Genomic DNA, 18,946 nt, shown 5'->3' with positions numbered 1-18,946 from the left:
AAGACTAAGGAGGGCAGCAAAACGCACATCACCGCCCACAAAACCTTTTGTGTTCTACTCGAGAAGACATCTACGCATGAACCTAGCTCATGATGCCACTGTTGGGGAACGTCGCATGGGAAACAAAATTTTTCCTACGCGCACGAAGACCTATCATGGTGATGTCCATCTACGAGAGGGGATGAGTGATCTACGTACCCTTGTAGATCGTACAGCAGAAGCGTTAGAGAATGCGGTTGATGTAGTGGAACGTCCTCACGTCCCTCGATCCGCCCCGCGAACAATCCCGCGATCAGTCCCATGATCTAGTACCGAACGGACGGCACCTCCGCGTTCAGCACACGTACAGCTCGACGATGATCTCGGCCTTCTTGATCCAGCAAGAGAGACGGAGAGGTAGAAGAGTTCTCCGGCAGCGTGACGGTGCTCCGGAGGTTGGTGATGATCTCGTCTCAGCAGGGCTCCGCCCGAGCTCCGCAGAAACACGATCTAGAGGAAAAACTATGGAGGTATGTGGTCGGGCAGCCGTGAGAAAGTCGTCTCAAATCTGCCCTAAAAGCCCCATATATATAGGAGGAGGGAGGGGGACCTTGCCTTGGGGTCCAAGGGATCCCCAAGGGGTCGGCCGAGCCAGGGGGGAGGACTCTCCCCCCCCAAACCGAGTCCTACTTGGTTTGGTGGGAGGGAGTCCTTCCCCTTTCCCACTTCCCCTTTTTTTTCTTTCCTTTGATTTTTTCTCTCTTGGCGCATAGGGGATTGGTGGGCTCTCCCACCAGCCCACTAAGGGCTGGTGTGACCCCCCCAAATGCCTATGGGCTTCCCCGGGGTGGGTTGCCCCCCCGGTGAACTCCCGGAACCCATTCATCATTCCCGGTACATTCCCGGTAACTCCGAAAATCTTCCGGTAATCAAATGAGGTCATCCTATATATCAATCCTTGTTTCCGGACCATTCCGGAAACCCTCGTGACGTCCGTGATCTCATCCGGGACTCCGAACAACATTCGGTAACCAACCATATAACTCAAATACGCATAAAACAACGTCGAACCTTAAGTGTGCAGACCCTGCGGGTTCGAGAACTATGTAGACATGACCCGAGAGACTCCTCGATCAATATCCAATAGCGGGACCTGGATGCCCATATTGGATCCTACATATTCTACGAAGATCTTATCGTTTGAACCTTAGTGCCAAGGATTCGTATAATCCCGTATGTCATTCCCTTTGTCCTTCGGTATGTTACTTGCCCGAGATTCGATCGTCAGTATACCTATTTCAATCTCGTTTGCCGGCAAGTCTCTTTACTCGTTCCATAATACAAGATCCCGCAAATTACACTAAGTTACATTGCTTGCAAGGCTTGTGTGTGATGTTGTATTACCGAGTGGGCCCCGAGATACCTCTCCGTCACACGAAGTGACAAATCCCAGTCTTGATCCATACTAACTCAACTAACACCTTCGGAGATACCTGTAGAGCATCTTTATAGTCACCCAGTTACGTTGCGACGTTTGATACACACAAAGCATCCCTCCGGTGTCAGTGAGTCATATGATCTCATGGTCATAGGAATAAATACTTGACACGCAGAAAACAGTAGCAACAAAATGACACGATCAACATGCTACGTCTATTAGTTTGGGTCTAGTCCATCACGTGATTCTCCCAATGACGTGATCCAGTTATCAAGCAACAACACCTTGTTCATAATCAGAAGACACTGACTATCATCGATCAACTGGCTAGCCAACTAGAGGCATGCTAGGGACGGTGTTTTGTCTATGTATCCACACATGTAAATGAGTCTTCATTCAATACAATTATAGCATGGATAATAAACTATTATCTTGATACAGGAATTATAATAATAACTATACATTTATTATTGCCTCTAGGGCATAATTCCAACACTCAGGTGGAGCTTGGCGCAGATATTTTTGATATTTTCCAAAACTACTCCCCGTAAATTTTCACGACGTTTGGAGAACTTTGATTTCTGCACAAAAATAACACCAAGGCAATTCTGCTGAAAACAGCATCAATCCAGGTTAGTTCCATTCAAATCATGCAAATTATAGTCCAAAACATGGGCACAAGAGTTTGGAAAAGTAGATACGTTGGAGACGTATCAACTCCCCCAAGCTTAAAACCTTGCTTGTCCTCAAGCAACTCAGTTGACAAACTGAGAGAGAAAGAAAAACTTTGACAAACTCTGTTTGATCTTGTTGTTGCAACTATGTCTAACTCATAACCAGAATTTCAGCAAGTTCACAAGTTAACCACATAAGCAAATGACACAAAGGTCTCACCGTAAACTAATATCAATGGCATAATCAGCTAACGAGCAAATAATAATGAGTTTCAAATACCAACAGTTCAATCAAAGCAAGCATGAAGCAATATGAATAGGTGGTATCTCGCTAGCTCTTTGTGAGACCGCAAAACATAAATGCAGAGCACTTTCAAAGATCAAGGGCTGACTAGACATTATAATTCATAGCAACGAAGATCCAGTCATAGTCATACTCAATATCAATCAAAAGCAAAGCATAAAAATGAGAGAGGTGCTCTCTAATTGGTGCTTATAAAAGAGGAGGATGACTCGACAGGAAAATAAATAGACAGGCCCTTTGCAGAGGGAAGCATTGATTTGCAGAGGTGCCAGAGCTCAAGCTTTGAAAACACAGATAATAATTTTGGGTGGCATGCTTTCATTGTCAACGCAATGACCAAGAGTTCTCAATATCTTCCATGCTACTCATGCTATAGGCGGTTCCCAAACAGAAAAAGTAAAGTTTTAACTCCCCCCACCAATCAATCACACTCCACGGCTAGCCGAATCCTCGGGTACCGTCCATACTAACATCAATCCGGGGGAGTCTTGTTTTATAGTTATGTTTTCGATTTAAGCATGGAACTGGGCATCCCAAATACCGGCCCCTTTCTCGTGAATGACTGTGAATAAACACATGTCGAGGATAACACTCCTAGCATGGAAGATACCAATAGCCCTCTGTCACCACATGAGCGGTTCGGACATGCAAAACAGATTATTTCTTGAAGGTTTAGAGAATGGCACATGCAAATTTACTTGGAACGGCAGGTAGATACTGCAAATAGGTAGGTATGGTGGACTCTCATGGAAAAACTTTTGGGTTTATGGAAGTGGATGCACAAGCAGTATTCCCGCTTAGTACAAGTGAAGGCTAGCAAAAGACTGGGAAGCGACCAACTAGAGAGCGACAATAGTCATCAAGATGCACTGAGTTTGACTAACATTGAATGCAAGCATGAACATGATATAAATCACCATGAATACAAACATCATAGAGGTTATGTTGATTTTGTTTCAACTACATGCATGAACATGCGCCAAGTCAAGCCACTTGAAACATTCAAAGGAGAATACCATCCTATCATACTACATCATAGTCATCTCAAAATCTATGGTGTCAATCAAGACAAACCATTATAAGCTCTCAGCTAAATAAGCATGGCATCAGAAACTATGATCTCTAAGTTGTCATTGCAAACATGGTTCTCTCACAACAAAGCTAAATCTGGGTTGACAAGCTAGTCATATTTACAAAAACAAAATAGATAGAGTTCATACCAGCTTTTCAGTCTCAGTCACTTTATCATATATCATCATTGTTGCCTTTCATTTGCATGATTGAACGATGAAAACGATAATAAGCGCATTGGACTAAGCTAAATCTGCAGGCAAACACAAAGGAGAAGACAAAGTAATATGGCTCTTCTACCTTGACACAAAGAAAAAGAAAGCTATTTACACGGGAAAGCTCCCAACAAGCAAAAGAAGAAAGAAAAATCTTTTTTGGGTTTTCTCAAAAGGACACAAAACAAGAAAACAAGAAAACAAAAAGAAACTAGCATGTATAATACAGTTGCAAAGTGTAAACACCAGCTAACAAAGTGAAAGCATAAGCATGAATGTAAAGTCGGTGAGAACACGTACTCCCCAAGCTTAGGCTTTTGGCCTAGCTTGATCTACTCCCATGGTGGGAAATCACCAGCTCCAGGATACTCCTGTAACGACCAAGATGCGGTCCTTTCCAATCTGGGGGTCGAGGCCCCCGAATAGGAAAGAAGCGCATCTAAGCGTTTCGCAAGAAAGTAACACAACACAAATAATAATAAAAGTAGACAATCCGGGATTCAACTGTCTTCTTATTAATAACTCAGAGTACATCACAGATACAATCAAGGTAGTTCCGCTACGGACTACAAAACATGAAAATGCTATGCTACCTTGCCTGCAGGCCCATGATCACGACCACGCCTCAGTCCTATGGATAGTTCATGTAGAGGCGGTCTGTCTCCTCGTCGTACTGCCACGCCAGCTGGGTGCCATCGGGATCATCTGTCTCTGGGGTACCTGTACCTGTTGGGAGTTTCGAAGGAATCCGTGAGCCACGGGGACTCAGCAATCTAAGACCTTGGTGCCAGAACTAGTCATGTTATTAGGTAGGGATTTGGTGAAGTGTATAAGGCTGCAGCATCCTAAGCTGGATTAAGTGGCTAACTTACGCAAAGTAATTGTGAAGGTGGTCTACACTAGCGATCGGATTTACTAGATCACTAAGTGATCCTGAACACCTACCTACGGCATTCATAACCCCACCGTGTCCCCGATCGAAGAGAGATCTTCGAAGGGACAGTCACGGTTACTCACACAGTTGGCAATTTTATTAGCTTATGTTTAAGTTCTCTAATACCGGATGTTAACAAAATATTCCAAGTTGCCACATAACCGCGGGCACGGCTTTCCGAAAGATTAAACCCCGCAGGGGTGCTCCAACTAGTCCATCACAAACGTACACATACCGCAAAGTAACCCTCTATCACGAATCTCGTGATCTCGTCGGATTCCTTAGAGGAAAACCTCAACTCTGGGGGAAACCAAAGCTTCACTGGGATTCCTATACGCAAGATATATCGCTAAGGTAAGGCAAGACTAGCAGGACCTCTCGACGTGTCGACGACCCCGATAAGAGCCGCGTATCTCAGTCTCAGGACACGCCAGATGGAACTAGCTACAGGTACCAAACCTCAAGTTTCCTTGTGGTGGCCCCGCAAGCAGACCAGTTTGGACCAACACTCATGAGGAGCACTGGCCCGGGTTGTTGATTCAAGATCCTCGGGGTGATCATTCCCTATGCAGATTAATAAGTGATTAGCAAATTAACACCAATGTTGGGTCCTGCTGGACAAGCCTTATCACTACGCGATTTATCGAGGGGGTCCCATTACGACCCCGAACGTGTTAGGAGCGATCAATATGGAATCAAACACCGGTAACCGGTAACTAAGGCGGCAATAACGGAACAAAGCACCCGGCAAAAGGCTAGGCCTCCCCTCATTTACCAAGTATATAGGTGCATTAATTAAATAACTGAATTTAAGATAATGATATCAAGCTCATGTTATCACATGAGTCAAAGCACCTGCATCTAGCAATGCTATCATTAGTAGTTGAGCAAAGCCTACTTAGCCATACAAGTTTGCTAGGAAGGAATCAGTGTTTGGGTTCATGGCATATCAAGAGGCAATTTAATTCAGTGGTAGGCAGCGAGCAACATGACATGGAAACGAAATCTAGCATAACAAGTCTAGAGATGGAATCAAGGTCATATCATTTTGCCTGTGATATCCTCAGCTTGGAATGGTTCTGGTTCATCCTGCACGTACTCTCCTGACTCCACGTATTCGTTCTCCGATCCCGATGCTACCCAACATAAGAATAACAGCCAATGAACAGCAACACCACAAGATGCAACAATCACGTGATGGATGCGATGAAAATTGAGCATGCACCACTATTTCTATCTGGACAGAACTGCACACTACGATATTTTTACATGCATGAGGATGACCTGAACAGATGCGGCTCGTGAAAACGATGCAAAACCATATAAAGAACATTGCAAACGGAGCTACGGATCAACGGGAATCAACGAAACAAGATATGAAGCCCTACGTGGAAGAATCAACACCACACTCACAATTGGCACAAATCTGGTATTCCCAGGTTGCCAAGACATGTAACAATCCAACATGAATGGATTGGAGCAAGGAAGAACACCACAACATCAACTAAGCGCACACATTGATCAAAATGACTATACTACATAATCTGCCACAATCTGCATCTTAGCTCTTTGGGAGCTACATGCAACATAGCTACAGGCCTCCAAACATGACAAATAATATATGTGGCTGTTGCCAACCAAGAACACTACAAGCACCAGCAAGAATCACAACAAAAGGAATTAAACTCTAGAAGATACAAGGCCACAAACTTTCCCAAAACCATCAAATCTCAGGGACTTAGTGAAAATTCCTGCACCTGAGTTTCTGTCTTTGTTCTGAAGCCTTTTGACAGCAATCAAAACACAACCTACTCGACTCCAAATGATTTGAAATTTGACAGGGAGCGTCAAAAACATATCAGGTTCAAAATCCTAGCACTGATCTAAGGCTAGTTCTCAATACAATGACGAGCACATCCACATCTATAAGAGAAGAAAATGTTTCCAGAATCCCGGACTTGGTGAAATTTCAGATTTAACTAAACTGGAATTTTTTAGCCACATGCCCACTTTGTCTAGGCATAGTTTGCACACACATAACACCAAGTGATAAATGACACCACTATGGTGTAGAGCAAAACCCCTACTACTATCACACAAAAACTCATGCCCTTGGGCTCCACCTATTCCATGGAATCAAGGATCAAACTTGCAACAAATATGAATATGTCAACTCCATAAAGTATCCTAATGGCAAAACAAACTTCACCACTGGATTCCTTGGGAGATTCTACCCAAAATCATCTATAATATGTGGACACTTAGTTGGAACAAATGACCACAAATTAAGGAAGAGAAAACTACTCCAAATCATGCCTAGTAATTAGTGCATCATTTCATGTAGTTCCTACTAAGACAACAACTACAAAGGTTGTGTTCATGTGCACAATGACAAAGTGACATGGGGGTTTGAACCCCATGTTTGTGTCGTGCACATCAACAACACAAATACTTATCACAAGTTACCCCCCCACACACACAACACCATGCCCTCTCACATATGGACATGTGAAGGTGCATAGTTTGCAAAGGTGGGGAAGTTCCACACACACACATATCTCAACACCACAAACCTCATCATAAGCTCTAAAACCCCAAGAACAACATAAGGGGAAAACTACCAAGCAAGTATTATGCAAGCATAAAAGGGCAGGGAGGGATTCGAACCCACAACCCCTGTAACACCACACATGAGCTACACCACTCTGTTACTAGGTCTTTGCTTGAAAAGTAAGGGAAGTTTAACAGGATAAACACCCCCCTGCGCTACTGCTACTGTGCCAAAACAAAAAAAAGGAGAATTAAAAAGGGGAGGTGGCGACCCTGGGACTCGAACCCTGCACCTCTAGGAAACAACCAGAGACAACAACCACTGGGCTACGATATGTTACTTGACAGATCAGGGGACTGAAACAAGGTAAGCTACCCGGAAACCCTTCTCTGCCTACAAAGAAACACCAGCGACAGGGAGTTCGTCGGGGTGTCTCTCCGGGGATGCTGCTGCGCTACGAGTGGCAACACCATACTGCTGCTGATCTACTGCTACGCCACGAGACCGCTACGGCAACTACACAACACAAGCACCTACACTAGTTCCCTGCACACACATGCACATATGACGTACTCTGCTACGAACAGGGACGGCAAGGTCGCCTCCTGTGCTCTACCCGACGGGAAAAGGGGGAAGGAGAGGCCTGCTCACCTTGGGGAGGAAGGGAAGGAGTCGATCCGAAGGAGAGGGAGCCGGATCGGAGGGGAAGTAGCGGGTTGGAGACGCCTTGACGCCGATCTACAGTCTCCTACTGCAGAACCGAGGAAGGCTTGGAGTTCACCGGAGCCGAGGCATGGACGAGCTCCTGGCCGACGAGGAGGACGTTCCCCAGCCTCAACGAGGTCGGGAATGGGACGCGGGGAGCAACCCCTCGCCCGTGGACATGGCGGAAGGCGCGTCCGTCGACGAGAGCGGGGGCTAGACGCCGGCGATCTGCTCTGTCTCTCTGCTACCTACCTACAGAAACTCACCAGAAGGAGGAGAAGAGAGATGGGGAAGGAGATGGTGGCGGCGGCGGAGAGAGGGAAGCCCTACGAGATGGAGAGGGCACGGATGCCAAGATAAATAGGGGGGCCTCGACGTTAGTGTCTCACGGCGCTTGCGTCTCTCTCTCTCTATCTGCTACTGACGGAAAGAACAGAGGGGTGCAGACGGCGCCGTCTCAAGGAGAGGGGAGGACGTGGAGCTGGGCCACCGCGCGGGAAAGGAAGGAGTGGGCCGCCAGGGAGAGGGAGCCCACTGGCACTATATAGACAGAGAGGAAAAACTTGCTGCTGCTATTTAAAAGAGAGGCCAGATAGGATAAATAATACAAGGCAAAAACTACTGGGATAATTCAAAAGAAAATACCCCCTGGTCATATAAAAATATGACCTATTTAAATAGAATAAGATCAAGATTTTTAGGAGCAGATAATATTTCACAAAACAGAATTAATGCCTCTGTTTTGTACTTATAGCACCTGATTAAAACACTTTTAAAATTCACCAAGCTAGCACAACTTTACACTCACAATAATCCCTCAACATTGGACATTTTTGAAACAGGGAAGGAAGGAGTGAATCTTGACTTAAAGAAGAAATACAGAGGGAGGGAGGATGGTTTGGAATCCTAGCAACTTACTATCACATGCACTCATAGAAGCCCCTCAACACACTCACAAGAACACATGCAACACTAGGTAGCTAACCACAAGATCATCACACCACATGAAATGCTAAGATCATATAGCAACAACAAAAGTCAAGGCCATGCAATGATATGCTATGCATGCATGCATGAGAAGGAAGTAGTAGGGAACACACATGAAATCATGGTACCAACTATAACATCATAATCTCTGACAAGTGGACCCACTTGCAATGGTTCCAAAATAGGGAAGGTTACATATGGGGCACTACAAACTCTCCCACACTACAAAGAAGATCTCACCCTCGAGATCTAAGACTGATAGAAATCGGAAAATTCGGAACAGAGGTGGTCCTCGCGTTCCCACGTAGCCTCTTTATCGGAATGGTGAGACCACTGCACTTTGAGAAATTTGATAGTCTTGTTACGGGTCTTGCGCTCAGTCACCTCGAGAACCGCAACTGGATGCTCACGATAAGAAAGGTCAGGCTGAAGGTCGATATCTTGAAGGTGCACAGTGCGCTCGGGGGTCTTGAAGCACCTCCGAAGCTGAGAAACATGGAACACATCATGGACATTTGCAAAGGTTGATGGAAGCTCGAGCTGGTACACAAGGTCGCCCCTCTTGCCAGCCACTCTGAACGGGCCAACGAAACGAGGCGCAAGCTTGCCTTTGATGCCAAAACGTTGCATACCCTTCATAGGCGACACCTTGAGATAGACAAAATCATCAAGCTCAAACGACATGTCATGATGCTTGCTATCGTAATAGCTCTTCTGACGGGACTGCGCTGCCCTGAGGTTGTCGCAAATGATCTGACACATCTCCTCAGCTTCTTCTATCATGTCATTGCCAAGGATCCGACGCTCGCCTGTCTGGGACCAGTTGAGCAGAGTACGACACTTCCTGCCATAGAGAATTTCAAACGGAGCCTTGCCAGAACTAGCTTGATAACTATTGTTATACGAGAACTTCGTGAAAGACAGACAATCCTCCCACTTCATGCCAAAGAGATAACACAGGCTCTTAGCATGTCCTCAAGAACTTGATTCACTCTCTCCACTTGACCACTAGTCTGAGGATGGAACGCTGTGCTGAAGCGGATCTTCGTGCCCATAGCAGACTGAAAGGAGTCCCAGAACTTGGAAGTGAAGATACTTCCGCGATCTAACGAGATCATCATAGGTACGCCGTGCAAAGAGACAATCCTGGAGGTGTACAACTCTGCCAGCTGAGCTGTTGAAATGGACTCCTTGACTGGAAGGAAATGCGCTACTTTACTCAATTTGTCGATGACGACGAAGATAGCATCATTGCCCTTCTTGGACTTCAGAAACCCGGTGACGAAGTCCATCTCAATGTGATCAAACTTCCACTCAGGAATCGGCAAAGGCTGCAAGAGGCCCGCTGGTCTCTGATGTTCTGCTTTCACCCTTCGACATACATCACACTCCTTTACGAACTGTGCAATTTCACGTTTCATACGAGTCCACCAGAATGTCTGCTTCAAGTCATGGTACATTTTGGAGCTTCCAGGATGAATAGAGAGCAGAGAGTTATGAGCTTCTTCCATGATCACCTTCCTCAGATCACCTTTCGGGACGACAAGGCGATCCTCGAAAAACAATGTGTGCCTGGCATCAACAATGAAACACTTATACTTGGGGAGACTCTTTCCCATGCCAATCTTGACCTTTTTCACCATAGCGTCAAGTAGGTGAGCTGCTCTGACCTGATCTTCCAAGGTAGGAGAGATATGAAGGTTCGCAAGAAAAGCCTGAGGTACTAGCTGAAGATTAAGCTTCCTGAAAGACTCAGAAAGACCCGGCTGGAGAGGTTGCAGAATCAGACTGTTGCAATATGCCTTTCTGCTCAATGCATCTGCCACAACATTTTCCTTGCCTGGCATGTACTCAACACTCGGATTAAAATCCTGGAGCATTTCCACCCAACGTGTTTGCCGAAGATTCAAGTTAGGCTGAGTGAAGATGTACTTGAGGCTCTTGTGATCGGTGAAAACTTCAACCTTACGTTCCAACAAGAGATGTCTCCAAGTCATCAAGGCGTGCACAACAGCTGCTAGCTCGAGATCGTGCACATGATAGTTCTTCTCCGCGGGCTTCAACTGCCTGGAGGTATAAGCAACCACCTTCCTATCTTGCAGCAAGACTGCACCAAGACCCCTGGAGAGAAGCATCGCAAAAGACCTGGTACGGCTTGGAATCATCCGGAGGGGCCAATACCCGAGTGGAGATAAGCTTCTCTTTGAGTGTATCGAAAGCCAGTTGACACTCTGGAGACCAAACATACTTAACACCCTTCTGAAGAAGACTAGAGAGTGGCTTGGCGATTTTGGAGAAGTTCTCAACGAACCTTCTGCAATATCCAGCAAGCCCGAGAAAGCTTCAAAGCTGCTTCACATTCTGCGGAGGTTCCCATTCAACAATGGCTTAAACCTTGGACGGGTCAACCTTAATGCCCTCGGCAGAGATAATATGCCCAAGATAAACCACTTCTTTCAGCCAGAACTCACACTTGGAAAACTTGGCATACAACTTGTACTCTCTCAGTTTATCAAGCACCAACCTGAGATGTTTCTCATGTTCTTCCTCAGTCTCAGAAAAGACCAGAATGTCGTCGAGATAGAGCAAGACAAATTCATTCTTGTATAGTGAGAAAATATAGTTCATCAATCGACAAAAAGTCAGAGGAGCATTAGCCAGACCAAAAGACATGACCGTATACTCATACGAGCCAAAACTAGTCCTGAATGCCGTCTTCGGAATGTCTTCCTCGCGAATACGAATCTGATGATAGCCCATTCTGAGATCAAGCTTGGAGAATAGTTTAGCACCTTTCAACTGTTCGAACAACTCAGTTATGTTCGGAAGTGGATATTTGTTCTTGATTGTCTTCTTGTTCAATGGGCAGTAATCGACACACAGCCGGTCCGAACCATCCTTCTTCTTGACAAATAGAACACCACATCCCCACAGAGACGAGCTTGGTCTGATCAAACCCAAACGCTCCTGCTCATCGAGTTGCCTCTTGAGTTCCTTCAAATCTTATGGACCCAACTTGTACGGCCGTTTGCACACTGGCTCTGTGCCTGGCTCAAGCTCAGTGACGAACTCAACTTCATGGTGCGGAGGCATGCCTGGCAGCTCTTCAGGAAACACATCTTGATATTCGCAGACTACTGGAACTTGCTCAATAGGATTGATCTCACCCTTTTCATTCAAGGAGAACAAACGGATTGTGTCATCGCGCGCCGCGAATATAACCACATCCTCCGAAGAGTGGGTAAGCTTGACTTCTTTAGCTTCACAATCAATTGACGCCTTGTTCATGGCCAACCAGTCCATACCAAGGATCAAATCAATGTCGGAATTGCCCAAGACAATAGGAGATGCCAGAAAAGCATAAGCGCCCATCTTGACAGAAACATCTGGGACGAACAACTGAGAGCTCATCCGCATACCCGGAGACACAACTTGCAATGACTTGGGAAGGAACTCGGTCGCAATATTATTACCAAATGCAAAGGGGTATGACATGAAGGAATGCGAAGCACCAGAATCAAATAACACTTTAGCAGGAATATCATTGACGAGGAGGTTACCCATGATCACATCTCATGAATTTTCTGCCTCAGCTGCATTCACCATGTTGACTCGAGCTGATCTGGGGTTGAATTTGACAAGAGCGTTGCTTGGAGGCTTGCCTGGAGGAGGAGGCGGCAGTCGGAGCTGAGAAGTACATTTGTTGGCATAGTGACCCTTCTGCCCACATTTGTGACAAGTGACATCTGCTGGCTGCCGGAATTGAATCTGAGGAGGCCCTTGCTTCTGATGCTGGTCTCTCTGCTGGAAGCCAGGGTTGGGTGGGTGGGAAGAACCACGTCCACCTGAGTGCTTCAGCTGCTGTGAGTGCCGAGGAGGAGGAGAAACCCAAAACCTCTGTTGCTTCTCAACCACCTGAGTCAAGGAAGAGCTGGAATCTCTAAAGCGCTTCTTGGAGCTTTCCACCCTGAGCAAGGCTGCCTCTGCCCTACGAGCTAGGTTGTAGAACTTGTCAAACTCCTCAAGATCGTGCAACGCAAGAGCCAACTGCAAATCCTCCTTTAAGCCACCCCTGAACTGGTAGATCTTGCCCTTCTGATCCGGGACATTGTGCAACGCGTAACGGGCCAGCTCATGGAACTCGACATTGTACTTGTACACAGAATTTCTGCCCTGCTTCAAACGCCTGAACTTCTCACGCATCTCCTCAACAAAACTGGAAGGGATGTAGTGGGATCTGAAGTCACGACAAAACTCGTCCCAAGACATCACCCTGTCACCTCTGGAGTCCTTAAGCTGCTGCCACCAAATAGAAGCTTGACCCTTCAACTGAAACCTAGCAAACTTGACATAGTCCTCCAGACGCACATTGCTACACTCGAAATGCTTGTTCATATCACGGATCCAATCTTCCGCATCAAACGGCTGATCGCAAGAAGTGAACGTCTTAGGCTGGTTTGACAGGAACTGACTCAGATTGGCGAAGTGATTGCCACCGTGCTGAAAATTGCCCTGCTGATGACTGGCTCTCTCCTGGATCAACTGCAACAACATCTGAGTGTTTGCATTAGTAGCTGCCATCATCGCCTGCCAGGCCTCTGCAGGAGGAGGCGGCGGCGGAGGAGGAGGAGGAGGTGGAGGCGGCATATCCTCACGCGCTGGGGTCTGACGAGTCGGTGGAGCCATCCTGAAGACGGACATCATATTAGTCCATAGAATAATTGAAGATATTGCTGAATCAAAAGACAGAATATCTGAATAGAATTTAGCATTGCACTCGAACAACATAGCAAGAGTGTATCCTCAAAGTAACAGACGACAAAATTCTGATAAGGACCACTACAAACAAGTGTGAGCTAGAACTGCTCGGAACAAACATATGACCGAGATTTTCCAAACCTCAAAGAAGCGTATGTAGGAAGATAGTCCTATAAGATACTACTAGATATCCCACCTATGAATTCCCGAATAACTGGTCATGCAATTAGGTACACGGATACAAGGAGTATTTCACACAACTCCTAAACTAACCCGTCACCTGTATCACATCCTTCAACACACAACCAGCATCTCGGACCTTCATCTACAACAGATCCTCGTGATCACAACGATACAAAGTGTGGTAGTACCCCCGAACAATCTACACCAGTACTGGGGACATCGGGGTTATCTCACCACTACCAGTATTGAAGCAATAACGAACACCCTCCGATCTTAGATACTCAGAAATCTGAATGATGGCGATGTGCACGATAATCCCTGGAGCTCAACTCCCCTGATACTTAGAGCAGATAGGAGGCACCAGGACATGATTCCGTCACATCGAAATCATATAGATTTCACAAATACCCGCGTGATCCTAAAAAAAAAATTTGAGCGAGAAAAGGAGTAGAGTTAAAGATTTCCTAAGACGGGAACCTCACCAGAGCATAGAAGAGGAGAAAAAAGAATCCTACTCTTCGATATAACTAAGACTCAAAACATTTTCTAGACTCGACTCGGCCAAGTACGATCGCACAAAGGCTCCTATGGTCGTAAGGATCTGATTACCAACTTGTAACGGCCAAGATACGGTCCTTTCCGATCTGGGGGTCGAGGCCCCCGAATAGGAAAGAAGCGCATCTAAGCGTTTCGCAAGCAAGTAACATAGCACAAATAATAATAAAAGTAGACAATCCAAGATTCAACTGTCTTCTTATTAATAACTCAGAGTACATCATAGATACAATCAAGGTAGTTCCGCTACGGACTACAAAACATGAAAATGCTATGCTTTCCTGCCTGCAGGCCCATCATCACGACCAAGCTTCAGTCCTCTAGATAGTTCACGTAGAGGCGGTCTGTCTCCTCGTCATACTGCCACGCCAGCTGGGTGCCGTCGGGATCATCTGTCTCTGGGGTACCTGTACCTGTTGGGAGTTTCGGAGGAATCCGTGAGCCACGGGGACTCAGCAGTCTAAGACCTTGGTGCCAGAACTAGTCATGTTATTAGGTAGGGATTAGGTGAAGTGTATAAGGCTGCAGCATCCTAAGCTGGATTAAGTGGCTAACTTACGCAATGTAATTGTGAAGGTGGTCTACACTAGCGATCGGATTTACTAGATCACTAAGTGATCCTGAACACCTACCTACGGCATTCATAACCCCACCGTGTCCCCGATCGAAGAGAGATCTTCGAAGGGACAGTCACGGTTACGCACACAGTTGGCAATTTTATTAGCTTATGTTTAAGTTCTCTAATACCGGATGTTAACAAAATATTCCAAGTTGCCACATAACCGTGGGCATGGCTTTCCGAAAGATTAAACCCTGCAGGGGTGCTCCAACTAGTCCATCACAAACGTACACAGGCCGCAAAGTAATCCTCTATCACGAATCTCGTGATCTCGTCGGATTCCTTAGAGGAAAACCTCAACTCTGGGGAAACCAAAGCTTCACTGGGATTACTATACGCAAGATATATCGCTAAGGTAAGGCAAGACTAGCAGGACCTCCCGACGTGTCGACGACCCCGATAAGAGCCGCGTATCTCAGTCTCAGGACACGTCGGATGGAACTAGCTACAGGTACCAAACCTCAAGTTTCCTTGTGGTGGCCCCGCAGGCAGATCAGTTTGGACCAACACTCATGAGGAGCACTGGCCCGGGTTGTTGATTCAAGATCCTCGGGGTGATCATTCCCTATGCAGATTATTAAGTGATTAGCAAATTAACACCAATGTTGGGTCCTGCCGGACAAGCCTTATCACTACGTGATTTATCGAGGGGGTCCCCATAACAACCCCGAACGTGTTAGGAGCGATCAATATGGAATCAAACACCGGTAACCGGTAACTAAGGCGGCAATAACGGAACAGAGCACCCGGCAAAAGGCTAGGCCTCCCGTCATTTACCAAGTATATAGGTGCTTTAATTAAATAACTGAATTTAAGATAATGATATCAAGCTCATGTTATCACATGAGTCAAAGCACCTGCATCTAGCAATGCTATCGTTAGTAGCTGAGCAAAGCCTACTTAGCCATACAAGTTTGCTAGGAAGGAATCAGTGTTTGTGTTCATGGCATATCAAGAGGCAATTTAATTCAGTGGTAGGCAGCGAGCAACATGACATGGAAACGAAATCTAGCATAACAAGTCTAGAGATGGAATCAAGGTCATATCATCTTGCCTGTGATATCCTCAGCTTGGAATGATTCTGGTTCGTCCTGCACGTACTCTCCTGACTCCACATATTCGTTCTCCGATCCCGATGCTACCCAACATAATAATAACAGCCAATGAACAACAGCACCACAAGATGCAACAATCACATGATGGATGCGATGAAAATTGAGCATGCACCACTATTTCTATCTGGACAGAACTGCACACTAAGCTATTTTGACATGCATGAGGATGGCATGAACAGATGCGGCTCGAGAAAACGATGCAAAACCATATAAAGAACATTGCAAACAGAGCTACGGATCAACGGGAATCAGCGAAACAAGATATGAAGCCCTACGTGGAAGAATCAACACCACACTCACAATTGGCACAAATCTGGTATTCCCAGGTTGCCAAGACATGTAACAATCCAACATGAATGGATTGGAGCAAGGAAGAACACCACAACATCAACTAAGCGCACACATTGATCAAAATGACTATACTACATAATCTGCCACAATCTGCATCTTAGCTCTTTGGGAGCTACATGCAACATAGCTACAGGCCTCCAAACATGACAAATAATATATGTGGCTGTTGCCAACCAAGAACACTACAAGCACCATCAAGAATCACAGCAAAAGGAATTAAACTCTAGAAGATACAAGGCCACAAACTTTCCCAAAACCATCAGATCTCAGGGACTTAGTGAAAATTCCTGCACCTGAGTTTCTGTCTTTGTTGTGAAGCCTTTTGACAGCAATCAAACCACAACCTACTCGACTCCAAATGATTTGAAATTTAACAGGGAGCGTCACAAACATATCAGGTTCAAAATCCTAGCACTGATCTAAGGCTAGTTCTCAATACAATGACGAGCACATCCACATCTATAAGAGAAGAAAATGTTTACAGAATCCCAGACTTAGTGAAATTTCAGATTTAACTAAACTGGAATTTTTAGCCACATGCCCACTTTGTCTAGGCATAGTTTGCACACACATAACACCAAGTGATAAATGACACCACTATGGTGTAGAGCAAAACCCCTACTACTATCACACAAAAACTCATGCCCTTGGGCTCCACCTATTCCATGGAATCAAGGATCAAACTTGCAACAAATGTGAATATGTCAACTCCATAAAGTATCCTAATGGCAAAACAAACTTCACCACTGGATTCCTTGGGAGATTCGACCCCAAAATCATCTATAACCCCTGTAACACCACACAGGAGCTACACCACTCTGTTAGTAGGTCTTTGCTTAAAAAGTAAGGGAAGTTTAACAGGATAAACATCCCACTGCGCTACTGCTACTGTGCCAAAACAAAACACAGGAGAATTAAAAAGGGGAGGTGGCGACCCTGGGACTCGAACCCTGCACCTCTAGGAAACAACCAGAGACAACAACCAGTGCGCTACGATATGTTACTTGATAGATCAGGGGACTGAAACAAGGTAAGCTACCCAGAAACCCTTCTCTGCCTATAGAGAAACACCAGCGACAGGGAGTTCGCCGGGGTGTCTCTCTGGGGTTACTACTGCGCTACGAGTGGCAACACCATACTGCTACTGATCTACTGCTACGCCACGAGACCGCTACGGCAACTACACAGCACAAGCACCTACACTAGTTCCCTGCACACACATGCACATACGACGTACTCTGCTACGAACAGGGACGGCAAGGTCGCCTCCTGTGCTCTACCCGACGGGAAAAGGGGGAAGGAGAGGCCTGCTCACCTTGGGGAGGAAGGGAAGGAGTCGATCCGAAGGAGAGGGAGCCGGATCAGAGGGGAAGTAGCGGGTTGGAGACGCCTTGACGCCGATCTACAGTCTCCTACTGCAGAACCGAGGAAGGCTTGGAGTTCACCGGAGCCGAGGCATGGACGAGCTCCTGGCTGACGAGGACGACGTTCCCCGGCCTCAACGAGGTCGGGAATGGGACGCGGGGAGCAACCCCTCGCCCGTGGACATGGCGGAAGGCACGTCCGTCGACGAGAGCGGGGGCTAGACGCCGGCGATCTGCTCTGTCTCTCTGCTACCTACCTACAGAAACTCACCAGAAGGAGGAGAAGAGAGATGGGGAAGGAGATGGTGGCGGCGGCGGAGAGAGGGAAACCCTACGAGATGGAGAGGGCACGGACGCCAAGATAAATAGGGGGCCCTCGACGTTAGTGCCTCACGGCGCTTGCGTCTCTCTCTCTCTGTCTGCTACTGACGGAAAGAACAGAGGGGTGCGGACGGCGCTGTCTGAAGGAGAGGGGAGGACGTGGAGCTGGGCCACCGCGCGGGAAAGGAAGGAGTGGGCCGCCAGGGAGAGGGAGCCCACTGGCACTATATAGACAGAGAGGAAAAACGTGCTGCTGCTATTTAAAAGAAAGGCCAGATAGGATAAATAATACAAGGCAAAAACTACTGGGATAATTCAAAAGAAAATACCCCCTGGTCATATAAAAATATGACCTATTTAAATAGAATAAGATCAAGATTTTTAGGAGTAGATAATATTTCACAAAACAGAATTAATGCCTCTGTTTTGTACTTATAGCACCTGATTAAAACACTTTTAAAATTCACCAAGCTAGCACAACTTTACACTCACAATAATCCCTCAACATTGGACATTTTTAAAACAGGGAAGGAAGGAGTGAATCTTGACTTAAAGAAGAAATACAAAGGGAGGGAGGATGGTTTGGAATCCTAGCAACTTACTATCACATGCACTCATAGAAGTCCCTCAACACACTCACAAGAACACATGCAACACTAGGTAGCTAACCACAAGATCACCACACCACATGAAATGCTAAGATCATTTAGCAACAACGCAAGTCAAGGCCATGCAATGATATGCTATGCATGCATGCATGAGAAGGAAGTAGTAGGGAACACACATGAAATCATGGTACCAACTATAACATCATAATCTTTG

Source organism: Hordeum vulgare, chromosome 5H, assembly GCF_904849725.1.
Source record: "Hordeum vulgare subsp. vulgare chromosome 5H, MorexV3_pseudomolecules_assembly, whole genome shotgun sequence".
Classification (NCBI taxonomy): Eukaryota; Viridiplantae; Streptophyta; class Magnoliopsida; order Poales; family Poaceae; genus Hordeum; species Hordeum vulgare.
Note: the sequence above shows the minus strand (reverse complement) of the source record.